Source organism: Canis lupus, chromosome 16 (genome assembly GCF_048164855.1).
Source record: "Canis lupus baileyi chromosome 16, mCanLup2.hap1, whole genome shotgun sequence".
Taxonomy (NCBI): Eukaryota; Metazoa; Chordata; class Mammalia; order Carnivora; family Canidae; genus Canis; species Canis lupus.
The window spans coordinates 21,384,388-21,400,991 of NC_132853.1; the positions used below are offsets into that span (position 1 = coordinate 21,384,388).

The window sequence follows — 16,604 nt, forward strand, 5'->3', positions numbered from 1 at the left end:
AGAGAAAGGACAGTATGCCCCTAGATGCCAGACCGCTGATTTGTAATGCAGTCTATAGGGAGTGTGGTACACTTGGACCGAAATGCAGAGGAATAAGTTTCTACACTAGGAAAAAAGGAATGTGGATTTTGGCAGAGCCCTCCCTCAGCATAGTGGTAGATACAGAAGGTGTGAGTGTAAGATTATATGGACCTGTGTGTGGAGTCACAAAGCAGGATTCCAGGAAACAGGTTTAATCCCCAGTTGGCTCCCATGGGGCCTTGAGTCAATCTTTTAACTGATAGAGGAGGAGTCTTTCAATGCTTAAGCACCTTCTCTATGCTGAATAAATTGCTGAACACTTTTGTACAAAGATCATCCTACTTTGAACCATAGCCTGAGAGGTATGAAGAATTATCTTTATTTTAAAAATGAAGAAACTGAAGCCCTGACAGGTTGGGACTCTCGTAGATTCTGCCCTCAATTACATCTCTACTGGGCCTAAGAATCTATATTTAAGAATCTAAGAAATCTGAATTTTTCAAATATTCCTTAGACAATTCTGAGCCCAAGTTGTAATTACTTATTCATTCAATCATCTATTCAAAAGATATTACTGAATGCCTATCATGTTCTAGATACTACTGAGATTGTAGGTACACAACAGGGAACAAAATAGTCCCCATGGAGTTTATGTTCTACTGAGGAGGGAAATTATTTAATGAAGAAAGAAATACATACATAGTATGCCAGATGATGATAAATGCTATTTTGAAAAATAGGTTAAGGGGACAGAGTGGTGTGACGGGGATGTTTGCTCTTTTAACAGGTTGGTCAGGTAAGGCCCCACTGATAGGGTAACATTTGAATAGGGATGAGGGAAACAAGAAAGTGAGCCATGTGGCTCTCTGATGGAAGTATCTTCCAGTAGAGGAAACAGCACACCAAAAGGCCCTGAGGCAGGATTGTGCCAGTATGTTCAAAGAGAAGCAAGTTGGCCTGTGTTCCTGCAACAAAGAGAAGGAGAAGGAGACTAGCAGGAGATGAGGTCAATGAGGCAACAGGCAGACCATGTGGGGCTTTTCAGGCCTTTGTAAAGAGTTCAACTTTCACCATGAATGAGATGGGGAATCATTAAAAGATTATAGCAGCTAAGTGCCACAGTATGTCTTGTATTTTTGGTTGCTATATAAAGAGTGGATTAAAGGGGGTGCAAGAAAAGAAGCAGGGAGACCTGTTAGGAGGCTCTGAAATAATCTACAGGGAGATAATGGTGGCAGGAATCCTGGTGGAAGGAGTGGGGGTAGTGAGAAGCAGACAGATTCTGGAAATATTTTTGAGGGTAGATCTAATAGACGTAATGTGGATTATGAAAAAGAAAAGCAATGAGAGATGGGTCCAAAGTTTTGGTCTGAGTAACTGAAAGCCTTAAGTAGCAATTTACTGAGATGGAGAAGAGTGAAAGATAAGCAGTTTTGGTCCAAATAAGAATTTGGTTATGGACATACTGAGTTTAGCATGTCTATTAGACATCCAAATGAAGATATTGAATAGGCAGTTAGATTCTTTGAATCTGGAGATCTGGTGATGTCTGGGCTGAAGATATAGATTTGGGAACTGTTAGTATATGGGTGGTGTGTAAAGCCATGAGACTGGATGAGATACTCTAAGGATTAAGAAAAGATGGATGTGCCTTAGGACATTCCAGTGCTTAGAAGTTGGAGAGATGAGGAAAATCAAGTATAAGATTGAGAAGGAATAACCAGTGAGTAAAAGGAGAGTCAAGAGAGAGTAGTGTTTCAAAATCCAAGCAAAGAAGATGTTTCAAAAGCATTTGATGTAAGTAATCAACTATGTCAAATGCTTTTGACAGTCAATGTTGAGACATAAATCTTGGCTGTAGTGTTTAAAAGCATAGAGGTCAAAAAACTGTTTCATGAAATGATGGGGGTTGAGTTCTCAAAGTCTGATTCTGTGCAGTTATAGTGCATGTAAATTTTTTAATCAAAAACATTTATGGAGGTTCTGCATCTGATAGTGAAGGAATAGCTCTTATTGGACCACCTGTCCCACAGATGACATCTATTGACTCTGGACAAAATATTAAAAAAAAAAAACTTGGGACGCTCTCGAGTGGCTCAGAGGTTGAGCGCCTGCCTTTGGCTGAGGGCGTGATCCCGGATTCCTGGGTTCGAGTCCCACATCGGGCTTCCTGCATGGAGCCTGCTTCTCCCTCTGCCTGTGTCTCTGCCTCTCTCTCTCTGTCTCTCATGAATAAATAAATAAAATAAATAAAAAAAAACAACTTGAAGGCACTAGAGAGCAACTGAAAACGGGGAGAACTTGAAGAGGGTCTGAATTCAGAAGAAAAGAATGAAACTAGCTGAATTTCACATTTTTATGATTTTTTGCTTAGTGGCAGGACCCGGTTTGCTGTGCTACATGAGGAAACTAAATCTCATATAGAAAATCCTTAGTCTTACTGGCTTGAAAAATCAGAAGACAGAATTCTGGATGAGCACAGCAGCTAGAAAACAGAAGGAGGGAGATACCAGGAAGGAGAGAGCCATAGAGGGGGAGCCCTAAATTTGGTGTATATATTTTTCTCAATTTGTTGGCTGAGCAACCCCGAACTACACATATGCAGAGCAGATCCAAGCAACTCAACTAAGGGAAAAAAATAACTGAACTGAGATTTCAGCTGCTACCCATCACTAGGGAGACAAAGGTTGAGTTCATCCAAGTTAACTGCTTTCTGAAAAAAAAAGAAAAGGTAATATTTAAATGATCATAACAGGATTCAGAATCTCCATAATATATCAACCACAATGCTTAAGATATAGTTCAAAATTACTAGATATTTTGAGAAACAGAAAAATGTGAACCTAGAAAAAAGGCAATAAATGGAAACTGAGCTTGAAATGACCCAGATGTTAAAATTAACAGATGCATTTTAAAGCAGCTATCATAATGTATATAATGTATATACGTATATATATAATGTATATAATGTATTTTAAAGCAGCTATCATAACTTTGCTCAAGGACATAAAGGAAAATACACTTCTAATGATTAAAAAAGATAAAAGAAAAACATCTCAGTAGAGACACAAAGGAGAACCAAATGGAAATTCTAGAACTGAAAAAAATACAACATAAATGATATCTTTTACTGATTTCAATAACAGATCAGAAATTATAAAAGCATTATAAAATTAAAAGAGATTAATATAAATTATTTAATCTAAAAAATAGAGAGGAAAAAACTAGAAAGAAAAATGAACAGATTCAGTGACCTGTAGGACAATGTTGAAAATTCTAACATAGGTGTAATTGGAGTCCCAGAAAGAGATAATAGAAAATAGGACAGAAAAAATAAAAGTGAAGAAATAATCAAAATTTTCCTAAATTTACTAAAGATACACATTTGCAGAGTCAATAAGTTCAGATAGTTCCAAGCAAATAAACATAATGGAAATGACACCTAAATACATCACAGTAAAATTCCAAACAAAACATTTTCTGAATGCCTTTTATGTGCCAGTCACAATTGCACACAGTATAAATAAAAGAATGAAGCAAATTGATAGTCTCTTCCCTCACAGACCTACATTTTATTGGGGGATTCAGAAAATAAATTAATGAATATAAAATACAACCAGTGTAATATAAGCAGTATAAAGAAAATAAAATATGGTAAAATGTAAAATAAAAACACAGAAAAAAAAAAAAACACAGTTAGGTGAGGGACTAGTTACTGAGTGCTCCTTTGAACCACATTTTTTTTTTCATCAATTCTGTAAGTCAGTCCAAAACTGTGTATCTCAAGCTGCTCTTCAATGAGCATGTGGGAATAACTTACATTTATTGAGAACTTATTCTGTGCTGAGCACTGTTGTAGGTGTTCTATACATATTAACTCACTTAATATTTATAATAACTCTTGGAAGCAGGTACTATTACTGCCCTTACTTTAAAAGCAAGGAAAATGAAAAAAAGAGGTGAAATTAAGTTATTGTTAAAGTTTACACAGCTCCAGAGTCCATGATGTGGATCATTACAATACATTGCCTCTATGAATAAAATTCTTCAGCTGGCTTCACTGAATAATTCATCATCATTGCAATCTTAGGCAGCAATTATTGGGCATTGATCATGGCCCTGGCACTCTCCTATATGTTTTACCTAAATTATTTTCAATCCTCACAATCATCTCAGAGAAGAGGTTTGAGGATCTCTTTTTATTAATGAAGAAATTAAGGATTAGAAAGGCCAAGTAATTTATTAGGGGTCCCACAATCTTTAAGAGAAGTTGGCATTCAAATCTGGATTTGTTATGTTCCAAAGGGTGGAAAGTTTTTCCCTATTTGGATCAACCTAGCTGGAAAATACTTTTACAAAGTAAAGGCTTTAAAAAATGGTTGCAATGACCCCTTGTGAATTTCCCTTATATACTAAGTTTCACTAACTTCTCATTGCCATCCTCTTATGTCCAATTTCACGGTGGCTTTGACCTGACCACATTCACCCTGCACTGTCCCTTCTCTCTACCTCACTCTCCAGACAAACAGGAATACTTGGGAATTCTCCAATCTATTTGATTCTAATCTTCTGTAATTTGTCCACTTTCTTTTCTCTTCCAGATCCCCAGTCCTTCTACATACAATTCTGCAATCTGACAGCATCACACTATTCGTCTAGGTTTAGTTAAAAAAAAAAATCATTTCTCCACGAAGACTGTTTATATTCTTTCAACCTCTGACTCCTCTGACCCTCACTTCCCAGGACTTATTTCCAATCTTGGAACGCATATGACTTAGTCAATCTAGACGCCGTCACTCTAAGCAAGTCATTGGCCCTCTCTGGGCCTCAGTGCCAGAATATGAAAGAACCCAGAGATCATTCCATGTTATTTTCTCATAATATAAGATGAGAATACATTAAGGTTCCATAGGGTGCTGAGCAATACCAGTTCAGCAGCCTAATGGGTAGAGCCCTGTATAGCAGGATTTCTATTACCCCTACTCCACAGGGAATGCTGATGCCCCCCACAGTGGGCATAAGGTAAGACTGGATAGCACTCTTGCCTACTGAGCATAGCATAGATGATTTGGAGCCAGTCAGTCTAGGATTCAAGTGGCACTTACAGCCATGTGACCTTTAGGCAAGTCACTTATCTCAGTGCCTCAGCTTCTTCCTCCCTTTCTTATATTTCAATCACAATGTCTTCATTAGAGATTATTGCAGTCATATCATGAGCACAACACATAAAGATGTGCTGTGCATGTTTCTTCCCTTTGCCCTCTTTGTTGGCTAAATGTTGTGATCACTAGCTTTGGCTAAAAGGCTTAGGTGATAACATTAAGGGAAACCCCATTCCCTATGTTACTTAGTGAATTCCTAGGCAGAGAGCATCTGGCCTCTGAACCCCACAGGCTGCCTCAGCTGGCTTTGAGGCTGGCAGCTGCACGGTCCTGCCATGAATGATGAGTTTGTCTGCTGGTCCAGGAAAGTGCCTGGGACTGGCCTCCACCTTACTCTCCTCCCTTCTGGCTCCATTCCAGCTGGTTCATGCTCTTTTTTCTCAACACTGACTGGTTCCCCAAGCATGTGGATAGAGCCCCCTCAAGAGGCAGGGCAGTTGAATTGACAAAATGCAATGCAAATTGAATTATGGAGCAGGCTATTTATTGGTAGGGGATGATTTTAAATGACCAATTATTGAAAATGAACTGGCAGGAGGACAACTAGTCTTAGAAAAATGCCAGGTCTTGGGGATTCTTCATATTAGTGGATGTTTCTACTTCTCTGAGTCTGTGCAACAACTTCATTTCCTGAGCCTTAATTTTGTCCACCTGAGGAATGGCACTGATCTTCTTTGGATCTAAGATGGAAGAACAAAAGAGGAAGGAAGTTGGAAGGGCAGCCTACAGAATGGACGTGGTATTTAGAAACACAAACCTTGCATATAACTTTGGGGAATTATCTAACCTCTCTGGGTCTCATTTTCCTATTTCCAGCATTTATAGCATGACTAAACTGATCACCAATAACTGGGAAAGATACTTTGTAACCATAAAAAATCTCCACAGATACTAGCATTTGATGGTTTTTAGGAGCATTAGATGAGACAATGTATGCAAAACATGGAGTTAGTGACTGGACCTAGAGCAAAGGACCCAAAACCAGGTTGTCTTCAGTAGTGGTGATGGTTGTTTGAGGAGGCAGCAGGGTAGGAGCTCTGACCAGCCACACTTTGTAGTGAGCAGACCTGCCTCCAAATCCTGGCTCTGTCACTTGTTTGCTATGTCAGAGACCGATCAAGTTATGTACTCTTCTCAAGTCTGTTTTCTCATCTGTAAAATGGGGATAATGATAATTTATACCACCTCAGTGTTTGTGATGATTAGATAAGTCCAGTAAGCAGAGCACTGAATACAGTGCCTGGGGGCACACACAATACCTATTTCTCTTCCTTTGTCAGCATTCAGGAAGCCATTTGGTTCTAGCACGTTATCCACAACCCATCTCCCATATACTTAGATTCCAGAGGGCTCTAGCATCCAGTACCTGATCAGGAGGTCAGAATTCCTGTGTATGTTCAAACACGGTCTGGAGGCTCCTGTTACATATTCTAAACCTCACACCCTTGCACCTTGTGCTGCTCCTTTAAGGCATCTTGTGAAATGTAGGCAATCAGATTTGCTTGATTTTTCTTCCCAGGAATACTGTGAGGATCATCAAGGTGATCTATCTCAAGCAGCTTTTAGATGATCAACTGTGGCACACAGATCAGTTACGGCTGATACAACCTTTGCCGTGGTGAATAGAGGGTGTTGGTGGTGAGAAAGTGAGTAGGGAAAGGGATGATATGGCTTGTAACCTGAAGACAGGGCTAAAGACAACAGACCAAGTTCAACCGACTCCACGTACATATCTCCAATTGTTCTCAATACTTGACTTTGGTGCTCGACCCATAGTAGGCATTGACTATCTTGCACAGAGTAGGCCCACGGTAGGACTTTGTTAAGAACTGGTCATGCTGACTATCATCACATACATGATGATAGTGATAATGCTATAAACACTAATTAGGTACCTACTATGTAAATTCCATCTTCGAGGTAGAAGACACCTTCATCTTACATGGGAGAAAAATAACAGGCTCAGGGAGGTTAAGTGGCATGCCCACAATCACACAGCTGGCCAGAACAGAGACTTCTCTGTGTCCAGACGCTTCTGTATTCAGAATTCACATTCTTGCCTCCATGTTCTGCATCAAGCTCTCAGTTTTAAATTCCTAGAGTGGCAGGCATCCTACACTGGAAGGTAGTCATCAGTTTTTCAAAGGCTGGTCCTTCTGCAGCCTTGGACATCGTAGTCACAGACTGTGAGGCTGTTCCCTTGATCCGTCATCCAGGGAACAAACACTTGCCCCCTCCCTTCCTCAACACAGTCCCTGCTCTGTGGGAGGCCTGACTACGGGTCTGCATTGAAGAAGGGTTTTTCATGAATGCTTCCTAATTGCTACTGTTCTGCATTTTGCCAGCCCTGGGTATCTCTGTGGCCTCTGCTAGGTCCAGCCTTCCCTTGCAAATAGGTGATGTGCCACTACTGTGGTTAACATGCTCCAAACCATGCCTTTTGTGCATGCTCTTGCTGCCGAGCACCCACACTGCACACTCACCCAGAATTGCTCCAGTGAAGAGAAACAGTGAAGATAGGACAGTGAAGGCACTTTTTATTTTAAAGAAGAGCTGGAATCACTGCTCACAGTTCTAGGTGGCAGGGTGTGGGGCCTTGGAGAGGGAGACCGGTGGCTTTTCTCAGCAGGGGGCTTGTACCAACACTTAGTGGGTGACTGTACTTTTTTTTTGTCTATTAAGAACATGGTGAAGAATTGTTATCCCATCTTCAGCTGGCACCAGGGTTGTTCACAGAGGATTTATTAGTTCTGAAACCAAAGCTTTCCAGGTTTTGTTTTTGTTGTTATTGTTGTTCTTACTGTAAATGCCATGTCAGGCACTCTTTTTTTTTTTTTTTTTTTTTTCATTGAAACTGAGGGAAGCTGACTTGCTTGGGGCCACCTTCATCACACTCTCCCTGGGCTATGGCATGGTGTGTAGGACCCTGTTTGTGTCAGTGGCTGCTACCTCTGAGTCCCACAGCTGGATCCCTATTCTTTCTTCAGTGCAGCCCATATTCAGGCCTCCTACAATACAGGGGCTCTTTGGGGAATGTTTGTGCCCTGAGTGAGGGATCAACAGGACAACCTCCAAGCCTCTGACTCTATTGTCCAAGACTTTCATCACTGCTTTCACCTTCTGCAGGTCCAGCACAGCCATAAGCCTCCTTCATCAGACTCTTTGCTCTTGGGTCCTCTTATCAAGGCAGATAGGGAAAGCTCTGACTCTAGAGTCAGACAGTTCCAACTCAACTCTGCCACTACTAGTACACGCCCCAGAGTGAGACACTGAAACTCTCAGTCCCTCCTCTGCTCCTCAGTGACCAAGTGATTTTAGTGATGATAACACCAGGAAGTTCATTCTGAGGAAAAATATGAGATAATTCATGGGAAGAGTTGGCACATCTGATTTTCTGAGTCTCAGATTTCTTTAAAACAATTTTTTTAAAGCTTGTATTTATTTATTCATGAGAGACAGAGAGAGAGAGAGAGAGGCAGAGACACAGGCAGAGGGAGAAGTAGACCCCATGCACGGAGCCTGATGTGGGACTCGATCCCGAGTCTCCAGGATCAAGCCCTGAGCTGAGGGCAGCGCTAAACCACTGAGCCACCCAGAGATCCCCTGAGTCTTGGATTTCTTTGTAGAAACCAGAACTGTACCCAGTCCCTAAAGTAGTGTAAGGATGAACTGAGGTGCGGTATATAAACTATTTGGTGGTGTTTATGACAAGTAAGAATTTGAGAAACATTTTGTAATGCATATTTTAATTGTCATGTGGTAGGTACTCAGTGACTCTTAGTTCTTTGCTGCGAGGCCCTGCATGAACCCTTCATTGTATATCCCTGGTGCTGACCACCTGGATTATTCTCTCATTGCTGGGGCAGATACCAGATACCAGCTCCATCTCTGGGATGCTCCCAGCACTCAAGCGGGAAAAACAGTCTCAGTGGGTGGGTCTATTCCAATCCTAGTACCTTTTAGAATCCATTTTAACCTGGATCTGGTATCTGGGCCATACCAGTTCACACCCAAAACAAGATGCAAAGAGACATAAATGGAAAATGAGTACCTTCTTTCCAGGTGAATAAAGAATCAATGATGCAGAAATTTTATACCAAGTGTGATTCTTCCCAGAGACACTGGAGTGTGGCTTGGGTTGGAAGCCCCTCTGTCAGAATGCTGAGGGAAGATGTCACCAGACCCCTAAATGGGCTTCCTTGTGACAGGAGGCTACATCAGAAGCAGGATTTCAGAGACTCTCAATTTAAGTGATGGGGCCATGGCCATGGAAACTCAGCCCTATACCAGAAACTCATACAAAGAAAATAGGAGGGCTGTTGCTATGTGTTTGACCTATTGTGTGTCAAGCACTGGGCTGGATACCCTACAAACATTCTCATTCAGTCCCCAGTAACATGATTTTGATGATCTTTGTCTTACTGAGGATACAGAGGTTCAGAGGGGATAAGTAACTTGTGCAGGTCTACCCAATTAGTAAGCTCCTGAGGCAAGGACTATGCCTTTTTCATCCCCTAGAGGTAAACACAATACTCAGTACACAAGAGGAACTTAGTGAGTGTTGAAGCAGATGAGGACAAATAATTTTTTAGCTTTATTTTCTACATGCCCCAGGCCCCCAGATTTCTTGTTGTTTCCCAGATTTACAACGTCTTTCTGGTCCACATTTTTGTGCCTGTAGTCCCTTCTGCCTAGAATATCTTTCCTATTTCTTCACCAAGCAAACTCCCATGCCTCCTTGAGCCTAGCTCAAATGTCACCTTTTCTGTTGTTGTTTTTTTTAAGATTTTATTTATTTATTCATAGACACACAAAGAGAGAGAGAAGCAGAGACACAGGCAGAGGGAGAAGCAGGCTCCACGCAGGGAGCCTGATGTGGGACTCGATCCCAGGTCTCCAGGATCACACCCCAGATTGCAGGCAGCGCCAAACTGCTGCGCCACCAGGGCTGTCCACCTTTTCTGTTTTTAAAGTCCCTTCTGTAGAGCTCACATCTCCCTAGCAGGGTTCCACAGCAATTTGTCCACTCCTGTGGGAGAGCATTTATCACATAGATTGCAATTACTTGATTGTGTATCTTTTCCTTTCATTAGACAGCTTATAGGTTTGGTCATGCTGGAATTGTGTTTGTGCCCAAGATGTCCATGTAAGAATGCATGTTTAGCCCCTATTTCCTAAGAGTAGAGTGTACTTTCCAGGTTGCTGATGTCAAGAAATGGATGCACAGGAAATTGTCATTGAATGACTGACAATTGCAGGCTTCATGGCAGAAACTCATCCCAATATCAATAGTACATTGACCTTTTGACTCATACTCTGCCCTTTTGTGACTTTGACCCAGTGGATCAATTTTTCCGTGTCTCAATGTCTAGACATCTGGAGACAGTCAGTTTTAGCCAGCATCAGGGCCCCACCCTACGCTGCATTCTTGGCCTAACAAATCCCATGTTTCTGTCAATGACTCAGAAAAATACAATGAGTTTTGCTCATCAAATTTGCAGATGACAAGACAGTGGCAGGGATGGTGATTATGTCAGATGACAGAATCAGGATCCAAAATGATCACAATAAGCTGGAACAAAGGGTCAGCTCATTTAGCAGAGATTAATACTAGGTCCAGAAACCAACTGCACAGGGATTGGAAGAGGGTGGTGTGACTTAGCAGAATCATGTGGGGCAAACGCTTGTTTACTTAAGAATGAGTTGACACAAGCCAGAGAGTGGTGTGGCCATTAGGAATGGAAGCTGAGGATCCCTGGGTGGCGCAGCGGTTTAGCGCCTGCCTTTGGCTCAGGGCGCGATCCTGGAGACCCGGGATCGAATCCCACATCGGGCTCCCGGTGCATGGAGCCTGCTTCTCCCTCTGCCTGTGTCTCTGCCTCTGTCTCTCTCTCTCTCTCTGTATGACTATCATAAATAAATAAAAAAAATAAAAAAAAAAGGAATGGAAGCTGAGTGTGCATTATTAAAAGTAGGGGTTCCAGAAGGAAGGAGGTAATGTCCCACTAGTCCGGTTGATCTGATAGCATTTGGGGTGTGATGCTCAGTTCTGGCCCCCATACTTTAAGTGAGGCAATGACAAAGTGGTCCATGTCCTGAGAAAAGTGACCTCATACAAAAGGCACTGAAGTCCAAGAAACCAGGAGAATGTTACCCTGTAGAATCTGGGCTGAAGATGGAACATGACCACCCTTTGCAAATATCCAATTTTGTCACATTGAAAAGTCATTTTGTAAGGCTAATGGAAGGAATTAATGTTAATTGGTAAAAGTGTCAGCCAGACATATTTCTGCTCTACGTAAGAATGTTCTAATAAGTCAGTGCTACTTACCAGGGGAATGAGCTACCCTATGATGCTGGGGCTCTCCTTTACTTGCACTGTTTGTCAGGAATGTTAAAGAAAGGAATACAATGTTGGAAGGATGTGTCAACTTCCAGGTGCCATCCACACTTGAGAGGCTAAAATTCCAAATTACATTTGTTTTCATGTTACTTTAATAATCTGAGTTTCCTCGGGTAATCCCATTCCGGAGAGGTAGGGGAGGACAATGGACAAGTGTTCATTAATAGAGATGCATACCATACTGTATCTGTCCTGCCAAAGGCAGATTATTGACCTTGAAAGAAGGTTGTGTCCCTCTGTTCTTTCTCTCTGTGCTCAGGGTAAGCTTCTTTCTGTAAGGATCCTTGTTTACATATGCACATAGATTCAGTCCTGAGGTGTATCCAACTAAATCTGAATCCTTGGACTATTGAGCTGGAGCCCCCTAGCTGTGACCTATACTCCTTTGAAAACTGGGTTGTTTGCATTGTTATCCATAAATTTCACTCATACTCCCAATGCCATGGTAAACCCCTGGAGGACAGGGCCATAACTCTGTTACATTAAGCTCTTCCCTCATAGCATAGTGGTTAGGAGATCAGGTTCTGAAGTCAAATATACTTGACTTAATTCCAAATCCCATTCTTAGCCTTTACTCGTTGTGAGTTGGGCAAGGTATGAACTTCTTAAGGCTCAGTTTCCTTGTCTATAAAATGGGGTTGATAACATTACCTACTTCATAGGTTGTTGTAAGGATTAAATAAGATGTCCAAATACAAAACTTAGCAAAAGGTAACCCACAATAAGCACTCAACATATATTAGCCATTGTTACTGTGCTATGAATACAAAATGGAACAGCTGGTCTTCTACTAGGTTTTTCCTGGCCTCTTCATCCATCCCTTCTCAATTCCTGTGCCCTTGCCTTTGGATTACACTGGGGACTGCTCTTTTCACCATCTCTGCTTAGTCCTAGGTGAGTCCTGCCATTCTAAGCTGTACCTGTTGTCCCTGCATCCCATCATTCCGTGCAGCACGTCCTTCTCATTTTCCTCCCACACAAAATCATTCCAATCGTAACTTCCAGATTTCTCTTATTTCAGAGGGAAAGCTGTTCTCTCGTATGCCTTGCATTTTAACGACTTTCATTGCTATTGCTCATTTTGATCTGTTTAATAACATGTTTTAAACTAATCCCTTGTAATAAAAGGATTTCATTACTAATGGAGACAGCTGCGTAATGCAGTGAGTTCATTAGTTTCACTTTTCTGAAGAGGCCTTCTGGAAGTCAAAAGTTTTGCAACTCTGCAAAGTTTTGGTGAGGAGAGTTGCTGGGGAAGCTGGGAAAGGGATTTCTATTGCAGGGAAAAATCAACAGGATGCAAAAAAGTAGAGTTTGTGTCTGCAAAGAATGGGTGGAAGGGCAGAAAAATCCCCATCTCATGGCTGGTTGAAGACTGTAAGGAAGAATGACAAAGTCTTCGTAAAGATAAGACATTGCATGGTGAGCAAGGGACTTCTATAGTGGCAAGAGATCCAGGCTCGTGGACCCCCACCTACTACTAACTGAGTGGCAGAGATGATCACACCACCCTCTCTTTCTTGGTGAATGTCTATTCCTGGTATCTACCATACTATAGGTAATTATCTAACAGACCAAAGGCACTTTGTCTTATTCATCTTTGTATCTAGCTGTACCTGGCACAAGGAAGATGTTTGCTCAACTGAAATGAATTATTTTTCTCCTCTATTTCCCCAAAGGAGCTTTCTCCCATATGTACACATCTTTGACAGCCATCTCTAAGTTGATAACTAAAACTTCTATCTCCACCCCAACCTCTAGAGATCTACCTGTGTCTCCAAGTACCCACTTTTCTTCTCCATGTGACTGCCTCACACTCAGCTTCTACCTTAAATGTCTAACACTGGATTCACTATCTTCTCCCATACCACCACCCTCACCCACCTCTACTCTTACCATTTACCACTTGTACTTTGCATGTATTCTGTATTCCAGTAAATGATACCACTAGCACCATTGCACACTCAGTTGAGAGTCCAGAATATATTGACATCTTTCTAACTTGACAGTGATCTAATCAATCACTAAGTTTTGCTCATTTTACTTATTCAGTAAAGCCTAGATCCACCCACCTGTCTCCAACAACTCTGCTACCACCTTCATCCAAGATATAGCCATCCCTCACCTGGAGTCTAAATTACATCCATCACCAGACCATGCTCTAACCAGGAACAAGAGTACTCTCTGATTATGCTACCCCTGCTCTATGCCTTTTAAACAATCACATTAGCATCCTTAACATGGTCCATGAGTCGCCCATCAGAACAGTTCTCTGGTCTCATTTAGTGCCATTGTCTGTGTAGCTCTCTGATTTCCTACCACAACCCTTATTTTAGTTCCTCCAACACATTGGAATACTTCCATTAGGGCCTTCACCTTTGCATTTCCAATGAAGACCTCCAAGTGACTAATATGTAACAGACACAACAGACACTTGAATGCTAAGCATTCAGGCACTAACTGGAGAGTACCACATCTCTTTTCATGGACTTCATCATTTTTATCATTGTCCAATCTCTTCCTTATTGTTTTGGCAATAGACAGACCCTTTCCTCCTAGCAAGATTATATTGTGGTAATAAATAAGCCCTCAAATTTTGATGACTTAACATGACAAATGTTTATTTCTTGCCCATTCAGATTCCAGGCTATGGTGGTTGTTCCCCCTGTGGTGACTCAGCAATCTAGGCTTCTTCCATCTTGCAATGCCTCCATCTCGATTCATGGCCTCCATGAGCACTGTGGCAGAGGAACAGAGGTTAAGAAGAATCCACTCCCACTCTTAACTGCCCTCAAACAAATGGGACAACAAATCTCTTTTGTTTATAGCTCACCAGCCAAAACTAGTCACCTGAGTTCCAACTTAACTGCAACAGAGCCTGAGAAGTCTGCATGCACACATCAGATAAGACAGTGGATATGGTGAGATGTACTGATCTGTACTAGAAGGAGGTCATCCTAGTTCTGCTAGTGATTCTAGGCTCAAATGGAAATCCTATTATATGTGAAAAATTGCTGGGCAGGGTTTCAGCAAATATGTCAACAGAGCAAAGAAAACATGAAAAGACTATAAGACTAGTTCTTATGAATAAAGCTGGGTAGGAAATTAATGATAGCTCTCCCAGGACTAAGACACCTAGCCCATTAGTTAAATCTGTCTGCAGAAGAAGATCAAGGAAGAGGTTTAGAAAGAACATATCACAATTTCCCCTGACAAAAAGATTCTCATATGTTTTCATGCATGCAAATCAGTAGGCCTGACACACTTTCTTGAAAATCCTACAAGATTTGGTGAACTATTTATATACAGGAATAATATGATGAGTTTGGGGAAATGAGAGTTGAACACAATAACATTTGTGAGGAACTGTGGGGAGGTGACAATGATGAGTTAACCAAAATAAACATCATCAAGTAAATATAGAGGACCATCTCTGTGTTGGGCTTCATGTGGGGGATCGAGAATTTGGCACACCGAGGCCCAAGCCTGAGATTTGTTAATGCTACTCCTTGTGCCCAAATGCTATCCCCACACTTCTCTTTTCTTCCTCTTGTTAACTCCTCCCCTCCTTTAAAAACATAACTCAGTTGTTCTGTTTATGTAGTCATGTAGTTTGTAATTATGTATTGTTGTATACAAATCACACCTAAAATTATTTGCTTAAAAACTCAAGTGTCTATTATCTCACAGTTTCTGTGAAACCCAAGAATCCAAGAACAGCTCAATTAGGTGCCTCTGCCCCTAGCAAAGCTGCAAGGTGTCCACCACGGCTGTGGTCTCATCTGAAAGCTTAGTTAAGGAAGGCACTCCTGTGATTGTTAGCAGAATTCAGTTTCTCATGACTCTTAAATTCCTCACTCAGTGTTGAATGAGGGCTTCCCTTAGTTCTTTGCCACAAAGACATCTGTACAGGGCACATGGTAGCTGGCTTTCCTCACAGTGAGTGAGAAAGATTGTGAGAACATGCAAAGTAAAAGCCACAGTCTATTTGTAACTCACAGACTTTTTGAATCTCTGTAATCTCAGAAGTGACATCTATCTCTTTTGTCATATTTTATTCATTAGAAGGAAGTCACTAGGGGGCCAAACCACCACATTCAAGTGAAAGAGGATTACATAAGGGCATGAACACAGGAGACAGAGATCATCGAGAACCAACTTAGAGGCTCCGTACCACATGTTCCTTCCTCCAAAAATGTAGCAGTGGCCAGGTAGAGAAGGAAAAGACATCTCTAGCACATCTTTCCAACCTCTCCCCATAGGGACCTACATCCTGATCTGCTTAGAATCTGAGAGCTGGAAAGGAATTTAGAAGTCATCTTATTTACCATCCTTATTTTATAGATGAGGGAAAAGGCATAGAAGGGGCATGTGATCTTCCCAAAAGGACATAGTCATTTGCAGAGTGGGTCCTAGAACTCAGGTCACCTGCTTTCTTCAAATTGGCTTCCTCCACCTACTCTGCTTCTGATCTCCTATAGCTTTATCAGGACTAGTCATTGCATAGAAAATATTCTCCCAAAGCTTACCTAGAAAGTTTGTAGTCAAGTATTTGATCCTGACCTACCTGAATTCGTACCTCCTTCAGTTTGCATGAGACCACAAGAGACCTGGTCCCACCTTTCTCTCAGTGGCCAGATCTCATCCTCCCCCTGCATCAAGCAAAACATTTACAGTATCCCAGATACTTAGTTCTTAGCCTCTGCCCTTATCCCACCATCCAGGCCCTTTGATGAACTTGTCTGTTCTTGGGGCTTGGAGGAACACATCCCCATGCTTTGATCTTGAGTTGACCAGTTCCCCCATATCTAACTGTCTAATGGGCATTCTCACTGACATGTGATTGACATTTAAACTTAACCATGATAATAAAAACAACCCCAACTATCATTTAATGAACTAATATATGTGCCAGTTCCTACGCTAAGTGCTTTATTTATATTTCTTATTAATTCTCTCAAGAACACTGTACTGTAATACAGTTCACATTTTAGAGATGAGAAAACTAGGCTCAGAGA

At 41.5% G+C, this 16,604-nt stretch overlaps 1 protein-coding gene and 1 long non-coding RNA gene across 6 annotated transcripts in view; one reads left to right on the forward strand and one right to left on the reverse strand.

Moving 5' to 3' along the window:
* The window catches only part of ASIC2 (acid sensing ion channel subunit 2), a 995,000-nt gene that overhangs the window by 336,714 nt on the left and 641,682 nt on the right, over positions 1–16,604 (reverse strand). The window lies entirely within an intron of this gene.
* The window catches only part of LOC140606295 (uncharacterized), a 100,149-nt gene that overhangs the window by 8,395 nt on the left and 75,150 nt on the right, over positions 1–16,604 (forward strand). For all 4 annotated transcript variants that reach the window (XR_012008646.1, XR_012008645.1, XR_012008643.1 and 1 more), the window contains exon 3: positions 14,226–14,507. This is a non-coding gene — a long non-coding RNA (uncharacterized lncRNA). The remainder of the gene's footprint in view (positions 1–14,225; positions 14,508–16,604) is intronic.